Genomic DNA, 10844 nt, shown 5'->3' on the forward strand with positions numbered 1-10844 from the left:
CTTTTAGTTAACAGCTAAATACCCTAGTAAACTGGCTTCAATCTACTTCTCCCGCCGCGAGAAAAAAAAGGCGGGAGAAGTCCCGGCAGGATTGAAGCTGCTTCTTTGAATTTGCAATTCAAAATGATTATTCACCACAGGACTTGGTAAAAAGAGGACTTTACCCCTGTCTTTAGATTTACAGTCTAATGCCTACTCGGCCATTTTACCTATGTTCATAAACCGATGACTATTCTCTACCAATCACAAAGACATTGGTACCCTGTATTTACTATTTGGCGCCTGGGCAGGAATAGTGGGTACTGGTCTAAGCTTGTTGATTCGTGCTGAATTAGGTCAGCCTGGCACACTTATCGGAGACGACCAACTTTATAATGTTCTAGTAACAGCTCACGCCTTCGTAATAATTTTCTTTATGGTTATACGTATCATAATTGGAGGATTTGGAAACTGACTAGTTCCCTTGATAATTGGAGCCCCTGACATAGCATTCCGTCGTCTAAACAACATAAGCTTCTGACTACTTCCCCCTTCCTTTCTACTACTGATAGCATCTTCAATAATTGAAGCCGGCACAGGCACAGGCTGAACTGTATATCCTCCTCTAGCCGGAAATCTAGCACATGCAGGAGCCTCAGTAGACCTTACTATTTTCTCTCTGCATTTAGCCGGTGTATCTTCAATCCTTGGGGCTATTAACTTCATTACAACTATTATTAATATAAAACCACCCGCTATAACCCAATACCAAACACCTCTCTTCGTCTGATCAGTCTTGGTCACAGCAGTCTTACTCTTACTATCACTATCCGTCTTAGCAGCCGGAATTACCATATTATTAACTGATCGAAACCTAAACACAACCTTTTTCGACCCGGCAGGAGGAGGGGACCCAATCCTATATCAACACTTATTCTGATTTTTTGGCCATCCCGAAGTATATATTCTAATTCTACCCGGCTTCGGAATAATTTCACATATCGTTACTTATTATTCGGGGAAAAAAGAACCTTTTGGGTATATGGGAATAGTATGAGCTATAGTTTCTATTGGTTTCCTGGGTTTTATTGTATGAGCTCATCATATATTTACAGTTGGAATAGACGTAGATACACGAGCATATTTTACATCAGCTACTATATCGCAATTCCTACAGGAGTAAAAGTTTTCAGCTGACTGGCAACACTTCACGGAGGAAGTATTAAATGATCTCCCGCCCTAATATGAGCTCTAGGCTTTATTTTCTTATTCACAGTAGGAGGTTTAACCGGTATTATCCTGGCTAACTCATCCCTAGATATCATTCTCCACGACACCTATTATGTAGTTGCCCATTTTCACTACGTGCTTTCAATAGGAGCTGTCTTTGCCATCATAGGAGGTTTCATCCACTGATTTCCACTATTTTCAGGCTATACACTTAACCCAACATGAACAAAAATCCAATTCATAATCATATTCGTAGGTGTAAATATGACATTCTTCCCACAACACTTCCTAGGCCTATCTGGAATACCTCGCCGATATTCCGACTATCCAGATGCCTACACAACATGAAATACCATCTCGTCAATAGGCTCCTTTATCTCACTGACAGCAGTCATACTGATAATCTTCATTATCTGAGAAGCATTCGCATCTAAACAGAAAGTATTAGCAGTAGACCTCACCTCCACAAACCTTGAATGACTAAACGGATGTCCTCCACCATACCATACATTTGAAGAACCGGTATATGTCAACCTAAAATATTCAAGAAAGGAAGGAATTGAACCCCCTCTAATCGGTTTCAAGCCAACATCATAACCATTATGTCTTTCTTTATGAGCGAGATATTAGTAAAGTCTTACATAACTTTGTCAAAGTTAAATCACAAGTGAAAATCCTGTGTATCTCCATGGCATATCCCTTCCAACTAGGCTTACAAGACGCAGCATCACCTGTTATAGAAGAACTTCTACAATTTCATGACCACGCATTAATGATCGTCTTCCTAATTAGCTCCTTAGTTCTTTATATTATTACACTAATACTTACAACCAAATTAACACACACTAGTACAATAGACGCTCAAGAAGTAGAAACTATTTGAACTGTCCTCCCAGCCGTTATCTTAATTATAATCGCCCTACCCTCTCTACGAATTCTCTACATAATAGACGAAATTAACAATCCCTCCCTTACAGTAAAAACAATAGGACATCAATGATACTGAAGCTATGAGTATACCGACTACGAAGACCTAAATTTTGACTCATATATAATTCCAACCTCGGATCTAAAACCAGGAGAACTACGATTGCTAGAAGTAGATAATCGAATGGTCCTACCCATACAAATAACAATCCGAATACTAGTTTCCTCAGAAGATGTATTACACTCATGAGCTGTTCCTTCCCTAGGTCTAAAAACAGATGCAATTCCTGGACGCCTAAACCAAGCAACCCTAATATCAACACGACCTGGCCTATTCTATGGACAATGTTCAGAAATCTGTGGCTCAAATCACAGCTTTATACCAATCGTTCTCGAATTAGTACCCTTAGAGAATTTTGAAAAATGATCTGCATCCATATTATAATTTCATTAAGAAGCTAAACTAGCGTTAACCTTTTAAGTTAAAGATTGAGAGTTATAAACTCCCCTTAGTGATATGCCACAACTAGATACATCAACATGGCTCCTTACCATTCTCTCTATGATCTTTACTTTCTTCGCATTACTTCAACTAAAAATCTCAAAGCATTTTTATTCTCTTTCCCCCAAACCAATGTGCACTAAATTACAAAAACAACAAACCCCTTGAAACCACACATGAACGAAAATCTATTTGCCCCTTTCATAATCCTGATTATACTAGGTATTCCTATTACTACTCTAATTATTATATTTCCCACCATACTATTCCCAACACCAAATCGATTAATCAATAACCGTATAATCGCTATCCAACAATGACTAACCAAACTCACATCAAAGCAACTGATAGTTACACATAGCCTCAAAGGACAAACCTGATCTCTAATACTTATCTCACTTTTCCTCTTCATCGCTTCCACAAATCTTCTTGGAATATTACCCCACTCATTTACACCTACTACTCAACTCTCTATAAATTTAGGCATAGCTATTCCATTATGAGCTGGCACTGTCTTTATCGGCTTCCGTAATAAGACAAAAATATCCCTAGCCCACCTTTTACCACTAGGCACACCTACTTTCCTGATTCCTATACTAGTAATAATCGAAACTATTAGCCTATTTATTCAACCTTTAGCTCTAGCAGTACGACTAACAGCGAACATCACAGCAGGTCACCTATTGCTACACCTAATCGGAAGTGCAACTCTTGCATTAATAAATATTAGTCTATTCACAGCCCTCATCACATTTATCATCCTCACTCTATTAGTCATCCTCGAATTCGCCGTAGCCCTAATCCAAGCCTACGTATTCACCTTACTAGTAAGCTTATACTTGCAGGACAATACATAATGACCCACCAAACCCACTCATATCATATAGTAAACCCCAGTCCTTGACCACTTACAGGAGCTCTCTCAGCATTTCTTATAACATCAGGCCTAATCATATGATTCCACTTCAACTCAATAATCTTACTGACTTTAAGCTTTTTGACAAATACCCTAACAATATACCAATGATGACGAGATATTGTCCGAGAAAGTACCTTCCAAGGCCACCACACACCAACAGTTCAAAAGGGGCTTTGATATGGTATAATCTTATTTATCTTATCAGAAGTCCTATTCTTTACAGGCTTTTCTTCTGAGCCTTTTACCACTCAAGCCTCGCCCCTACTCCCGAATTAGGAGGCTCCTGACCACCAACGGGTATCCACCCCCTAAATCCACTAGAAGTCCCACTCCTCAATACCTCCGTACTATTAGCTTCCGGTGTATCTATCACTTGAGCCCATCATAGTCTCATAGAAGGTGACCGCAAACACATACTCCAAGCTCTTCTCATCACAATCATACTTGGCCTCTATTTCACCCTACTCCAAGCATCAGAATACTATGAAGCCCCATTTACAATCTCAGACCGAGTCTACGGCTCTACCTTCTTCGTAGCCACAGGCTTCCACGGACTACACGTCATTATCGGATCCACTTTCCTCATCGTCTGCTTCATACGCCAAATAACGTTCCACTTTACATCAAACCACCACTTTGGCTTCGAAGCCGCCGCTTGATACTGACATTTCGTAGACGTCGTGTGATTATTCCTCTATGTATCAATCTATTGATGAGGTTCATAGTCCTTTTAGTATTAACAAGTACAACTGACTTCCAATCAGTTAGTTTCGGTACACCCCGAGAAAGAACAATAAACCTTCTATTAACGTTACTGACGAATACAACCCTAGCCTTACTACTCATACTTATCGCTTTTTGACTCCCCCAACTAAACGTCTATGCAGAAAAGACCAGCCCTTACGAATGTGGCTTTGACCCAATAGGATCTGCTCGCCTACCCTTTTCCATAAAATTTTTTCTAGTAGCAATTACTTTCCTCCTCTTTGACCTAGAAATTGCTCTCCTACTCCCCTTACCTTGAGCAATCCAAACAAATAATCTAACAACAATACTCCTTATGGCCCTAATCCTAATCTCCCTACTAGCAGCTAGCCTAGCCTATGAATGAACCCAAAAAGGCCTAGAATGAGATAAATATGATACTTAGTTTAAAATAAAACAAGTGGTTTCGACCCACTAGACTGTGATCTAAACTCACAAGTACCAAATGTCTCTAGTCCACATTAACATTTTAATTGCCTTTACAGTATCCCTCACAGGCTTATTAATATACCGATCCCACCTAATATCTGCATTACTATGCTTAGAAGGCATAGTACTATCATTATTCATCTTAGCAGCCCTTACGATCCTAAACACACACTTCACCCTGGCCAACATGATACCAATCATCCTGTTAGTATTTGCAGCCTGCGAAGCAGCTATTGGACTAGCCTTACTAGTCATGGTTTCCAACACGTATGGCACCGACTACGTACAAAACCTTAACCTCCTTCAATGCTAAAATTTATCGTTCCTACTATTATACTTATACCTTTAACTTGACTATCAAAAAGTAACTTTATCTGAATTAATACTACAACCCACAGTTTACGAATCAGCTTTACAAGCTTACTTCTACTTAACCAATTTAACGATAACAGCCTTAACTACTCTCTAACATTTTTTTCTGACTCCCTTTCCGCACCACTCTTAATATTAACAATATGACTTCTCCCCTTGATACTAATAGCAAGCCAATCTCACCTCCTAAAAGAACCACTTGCCCGAAAAAAACTCTACATTACAATACTAATTATACTACAAATCCTCTTAATTATAACCTTCACTGCCATAGAACTAATTATGTTTTATATTACATTCGAAGCCACATTAATTCCTACTCTCATTATTATTACCCGTTGAGGCAACCAAACAGAACGACTTAACGCAGGACTCTATTTCTTATTTTATACACTCATAGGATCTCTCCCCTTACTAGTAGCACTAACGTATTTACAAAATACAGTAGGCTCCCTAAATTTCCTATTATTACAATACTGAGCTCAACCATTATCAACCTCCTGATCTAACACTTTCATATGATTAGCTTGCATAATAGCCTTTCTAGTAAAAATACCCCTTTACGGATTACGTCTTTGATTACCCAAAGCACATGTAGAAGCCCCCATTGCAGGCTCAGTAGTCCTTGCAGCTGTACTACTAAAGCTTGGAGGCTGTGGAATACTACGAATCACATCAATTCTTAACCCCCTAACAGAACACATAGCCTACCCTTTCCTTGTATTATCTCTATGAGGAATAATCATAACCAGTTCTATTTGCTTACGCCAAACAGATCTAAAATCACTAATCGCATACTCCTCAGTCAGCCACATAGCACTCATCATTGCAGCTATCCTTATCCAAACCCCTTGAAGTTACATAGGAGCTACCGCCTTAATAACTGCCCATGGCCTTACATCCTCCATATTATTCTGTTTAGCAAATTCAAACTACGAACGTATTCATAGCCGAACCATAATCCTAGCACGAGGCCTACAAATTTTTTTCCCACTAATAGCTACCTGATGACTGTTAGCATGCCTAACAAACCTCGCCCTACCCCCTACCATTAACCTGATTGGAGAACTGCTCGTAATTATGTCAACTTTCTCATGATCAAACCTCACTATCATCCTCATAGGAACAAACATTGTAATCACAGCCCTCTACTCCCTATACATACTAATCATAACACAACGTGGCAAACACACACACCATATTAATAACCTTACCCCTACTTTTACACGAGAGCATACCTTAATAGCCCTACACATTATCCCTCTCCTACTCCTGTCACTAAACCCTAAAATCATTTTAGGACCTCTTTATTGTAAGTATAGTTTAAAAAAACCGTTAGTTTGTGAAACTAAAAACAGAAGATAAAAGCTTCTTACTTACCGAAAAAGTATTGCAAGAACTGCTAATTCATGCCCTCCACACTTAACAATGTGGCTTTTTCAAGCTTTTAAAGGATAGTAGTTATCCATTGGTCTTAGGAACCAAAAAATTGGTGCAACTCCAAATAAAAGTAATAAACTTATTTACTTCTTCTGCCCTACTCACACTACTCATACTGATCGCCCCCGTTATAGCATCTAGTACAAACTTCTACAAAAACAAGTACCAACATTATGTAAAAAATATAACCCTCTTTGCTTTCATCACCAGCCTGATCCCAATAATAATATTTATCCACACAAATCAAGAAGTACTCATCTCAAACTGACACTGAATTACTATCCATACCCTTAAACTAAAGCTCAGCTTTAAAATAGACTACTTTTCACTTATATTTATGCCCGTAGTGCTATTCATTACATGGTCTATCATAGAATTTTCAATATGATATATGCACTCCGACCCTTACATCAACCAATTCTTCAAATATCTACTTATCTTCCTCATTACCATACTTATCCTCGTCACAGCTAACAACCTCTTCCAATTATTTATCGGATGGGAAGGAGTAGGAATCATATCTTTCCTATTAATTGGCTGATGATTCGGACGAACAGACGCTAATACAGCCGCTCTTCAAGCAATCCTATACAACCGTATCAGAGACATCGGATTCCTTCTGTCCATAGCCTGATTCTTACATAATACAAACACATGAGACTTACAACAAATCTTCACACTCAACCAAAATCCCCCAAACCTCCCTCTTACAGGACTCACATTAGCCGCAGCTGGAAAATCAGCCCAATTTGGTCTACACCCCTGACTACCCTCAGCAATAGAAGGTCCCACCCGTTTCAGCCCTACTCCATTCAAGCACAATAGTCGTAGCGGGAATTTTCCTACTTATCCGCTTCTACCCTCTAACAGAAAATAACAAGTTTATTCAAACAATAATACTTTCTCTAGGTGCCCTCACCACCCTATTCACAGCTGTCTGTGCCTTAACCCAAAATGATATCAAAAAACTTATTGCTTTTTCCACCTCCAGTCAACTTGGCCTAATAATAGTGACATTAGGCCTCAACCAACCACACCTAGCATTCCTGCACATTTGTACACATGCTTTCTTCAAAGCCATGTTATTCCTATGTTCCGGCTCCATCATCCACAATCTAAATAATGAACAAGATATTCGAAAGATAGGAGGGCTATACAAAATCCTTCCCTTCACCACAACTGCCCTAATCATCGGCTGCTTCGCACTAACAGGTGTACCATTTCTCACAGGATTCTACTCTAAAGACCTCATCATTGAAGCCGCCACTTCGTCTTATACCAACGCCTGAGCCCTACTACTAACACTAATCGCCACCTCCCTAACAGCTATTTACAGCACTCGCATTATTTTCTTTACTCTACTAGGACAACCTCACTTCCCTCCTCTCATAAACATTAATGAAACTAACCCCATACTGATTAACCCCATTAAACGCCTATTAATCGGAAGCATCTTTGCCGGATTCATCCTCTCCAACAGCATACCCCCAATAACTACCCCTATAATAACTATACCTTTATACCTAAAACTAACAGCCCTTATAGTAACAACTCTAGGCTTTACTCTCGCATTCGAAATTAACACCTACTCAAAAAACCTAAAATATCCCTATCCATCAGACTCTACTAAATTCTCTACCCTGTTAGGTTACTTCCCCACAGTCATACATCGCTTACCCCCTCACCTAGTCCTGACAATAAGCCAGAAATTCGCAACCTCCTTACTAGACCTAGCCTGAACAGAAACAATTCTACCAAAAACGATAGCTCTCATTCAACTAAAGGCCTCTACACTAATTTCAAACCAAAAAGGGCTTATCAAACTCTACTTCCTATCTTTCCTCATCACTATAACCCTTAGTATACTACTATTTAATTACCCCGAGTAATCTCCATAATAACCACTACACCAATAAACAAAGACCATCCAGTAACAATAACCAACCAAGTGCCATAACTATACAATGCAGCAATCCCTATAGCTTCCTCACTAAAAAATCCAGAATCCCCTGTATCATAAATGACTCAATCCCCTAACCCATTAAACTCAAATACAACATTCACTTTTCCACCCTCTAAAACATACAACACCACTAAAAGCTCTACCACCAAACCCAGAAGAAATCCCCCTAGTACAACTTTATTAGAAACCCAAACCTCAGGATACTGCTCAGTAGCCATAGCCGTTGTATAACCAAACACAACTAACATTCCTCCTAAATAAATTAAAAACACTATTAGACCTAAAAACGAACCCCCAAAACTAAAAACAATTCCACATCCCATAGCACCACCCACAATCAACCCTAAACCACCATAAATTGGTGAAGGTTTTGAAGAAACCGCCACAAGAGTAATTACAAAAATAGTGCTCATAATAAAAACAATATATATTGCCATTATTCTCACATGGACTCCAACCACGACCAATGACATGAAAAATCATCGTTGTAATTCAACTACAAGAACCTTAATGACCAACATCCGAAAAACACACCCACTAATAAAAATTCTCAATGACGCATTCATTGACCTACCCACTCCATCTAACATCTCCTCATGATGAAACTTTGGCTCCCTACTAGGCCTCTGCCTAATCATACAAATCCTAACAGGTTTATTCCTAGCAATACACTACACGCCAGACACCTCAACTGCCTTTTCATCAGTCGCACACATCTGTCGAGACGTTAACTACGGTTGACTCATTCGCTATTTACATGCAAATGGAGCCTCTATATTCTTCATCTGCCTTTACGCCCACATCGGACGCGGCCTATACTATGGCTCTCATATATTCCAAGAAACATGAAACATTGGCGTACTCCTACTATTAATAGTTATAGCCACTGCATTCGTAGGCTATGTCCTACCCTGAAGACAAATATCATTCTGAGGCGCAACCGTCATCACTAATCTCCTATCAGCAATCCCTTACATCGGCACTACTTTAGTAGAATGAATCTGAGGCGGGTTTTCCGTAGATAAAGCAACACTAACACGTTTCTTCGCTTTCCACTTTATCCTCCCATTCATCATCACAGCATTAGTAGCTGTTCACCTGCTATTCCTACACGAAACAGGATCCAACAACCCCACAGGAATCCCATCCAACATAGATATAATCCCATTCCACCCCTACTACACAATCAAAGACATCCTAGGCGCTTTACTATTAATCCTAACCCTGCTAGCACTAACCCTATTCACTCCTGACCTACTAGGAGACCCCGATAACTATACTCCAGCAAATCCACTAAGCACTCCTGCACACATCAAACCAGAATGATACTTCCTATTTGCATATGCAATCTTACGATCAATCCCCAATAAACTTGGAGGAGTACTAGCACTACTACTTTCCATCCTCATCCTAATCTTTATTCCAATACTTCAAACATCCAAACAACGAAGCATAATATTCCGACCCTTTAGCCAACTCTTATTTTGAACTCTAATCGCAGACCTCCTAACCTTAACATGAATCGGAGGCCAACCTGTAGAACACCCATACATCATCGTAGGCCAATTAGCATCTATCCTATACTTTCTCCTAATCTTAGTGCTAATACCAACAATCAGCCTTATTGAAAATAAACTCTTAAAATGAAGAGTCTTTGTAGTATAACAAAATACCCCGGTCTTGTAAACCGGAAAAGGAGAACCCCATTCCTCCCTAAGACTCAAGGAAGAGACATTAAACCTCACCACCAACACCCAAAGCTGGAATTCTACATAAACTATTCCTTGAAAAAGGCTTATTGTAGAGTTACCAGAACATTATAGTACTATGTCAGTATTAAAAGTAATTTGTTTTAAAAACATTTTATTGTACGCATCACATACATATATACACATGCATATTAATATTTAGTCTCTCCTTGTAAATATTCATATGTACATGCTATGTATTATTGTGCATTCATTTATTTTCCATACGGTAAGTTAAAGCTCGTATTAAATTTCATTAATTTTACATATTACATAATATGCATACTCGTACATATGTCCCCTAATAATTTTATTTCCATTATATCCTATGGCCGCTCCATTAGATCACGAGCTTAATCACCATGCTGCGTGAAACCAGCAACCCGCTCGGCAGGGATCCCTCTTCTCGCACCGGGCCCATACCTCGTGGGGGTAGCTAACGGTGATCTTTATAAGACATCTGGTTCTTACTTCAGGACCATCTTAACTTAAAATCGCCCACTCGTTCCTCTTAAATAAGACATCTCGATGGACTAATGACTAATCAGCCCATGCTCACACATAACTGAG

General features: G+C 39.3%; 4 pseudogenes; all 4 read left to right on the forward strand.

The window, feature by feature from the left end:
* Positions 1-1897: 1897 nt before the first annotated feature.
* On the forward strand, positions 1898-2593 carry LOC125961056 (cytochrome c oxidase subunit 2-like; annotated as a pseudogene).
* Positions 2594-2814: 221 nt separating this feature from the next.
* LOC117199157 (ATP synthase subunit a-like) lies at positions 2815-4697 on the forward strand (annotated as a pseudogene).
* A 1855-nt stretch (positions 4698-6552) lies between these two features.
* LOC117199155 (NADH-ubiquinone oxidoreductase chain 5-like) lies at positions 6553-9037 on the forward strand (annotated as a pseudogene).
* On the forward strand, positions 8384-10494 carry LOC117199156 (cytochrome b-like; annotated as a pseudogene).
* Positions 10495-10844: the final 350 nt, after the last annotated feature.

Source organism: Orcinus orca, chromosome 14, assembly GCF_937001465.1.
Source record: "Orcinus orca chromosome 14, mOrcOrc1.1, whole genome shotgun sequence".
In the NCBI taxonomy this organism is placed as follows: Eukaryota; Metazoa; Chordata; class Mammalia; order Artiodactyla; family Delphinidae; genus Orcinus; species Orcinus orca.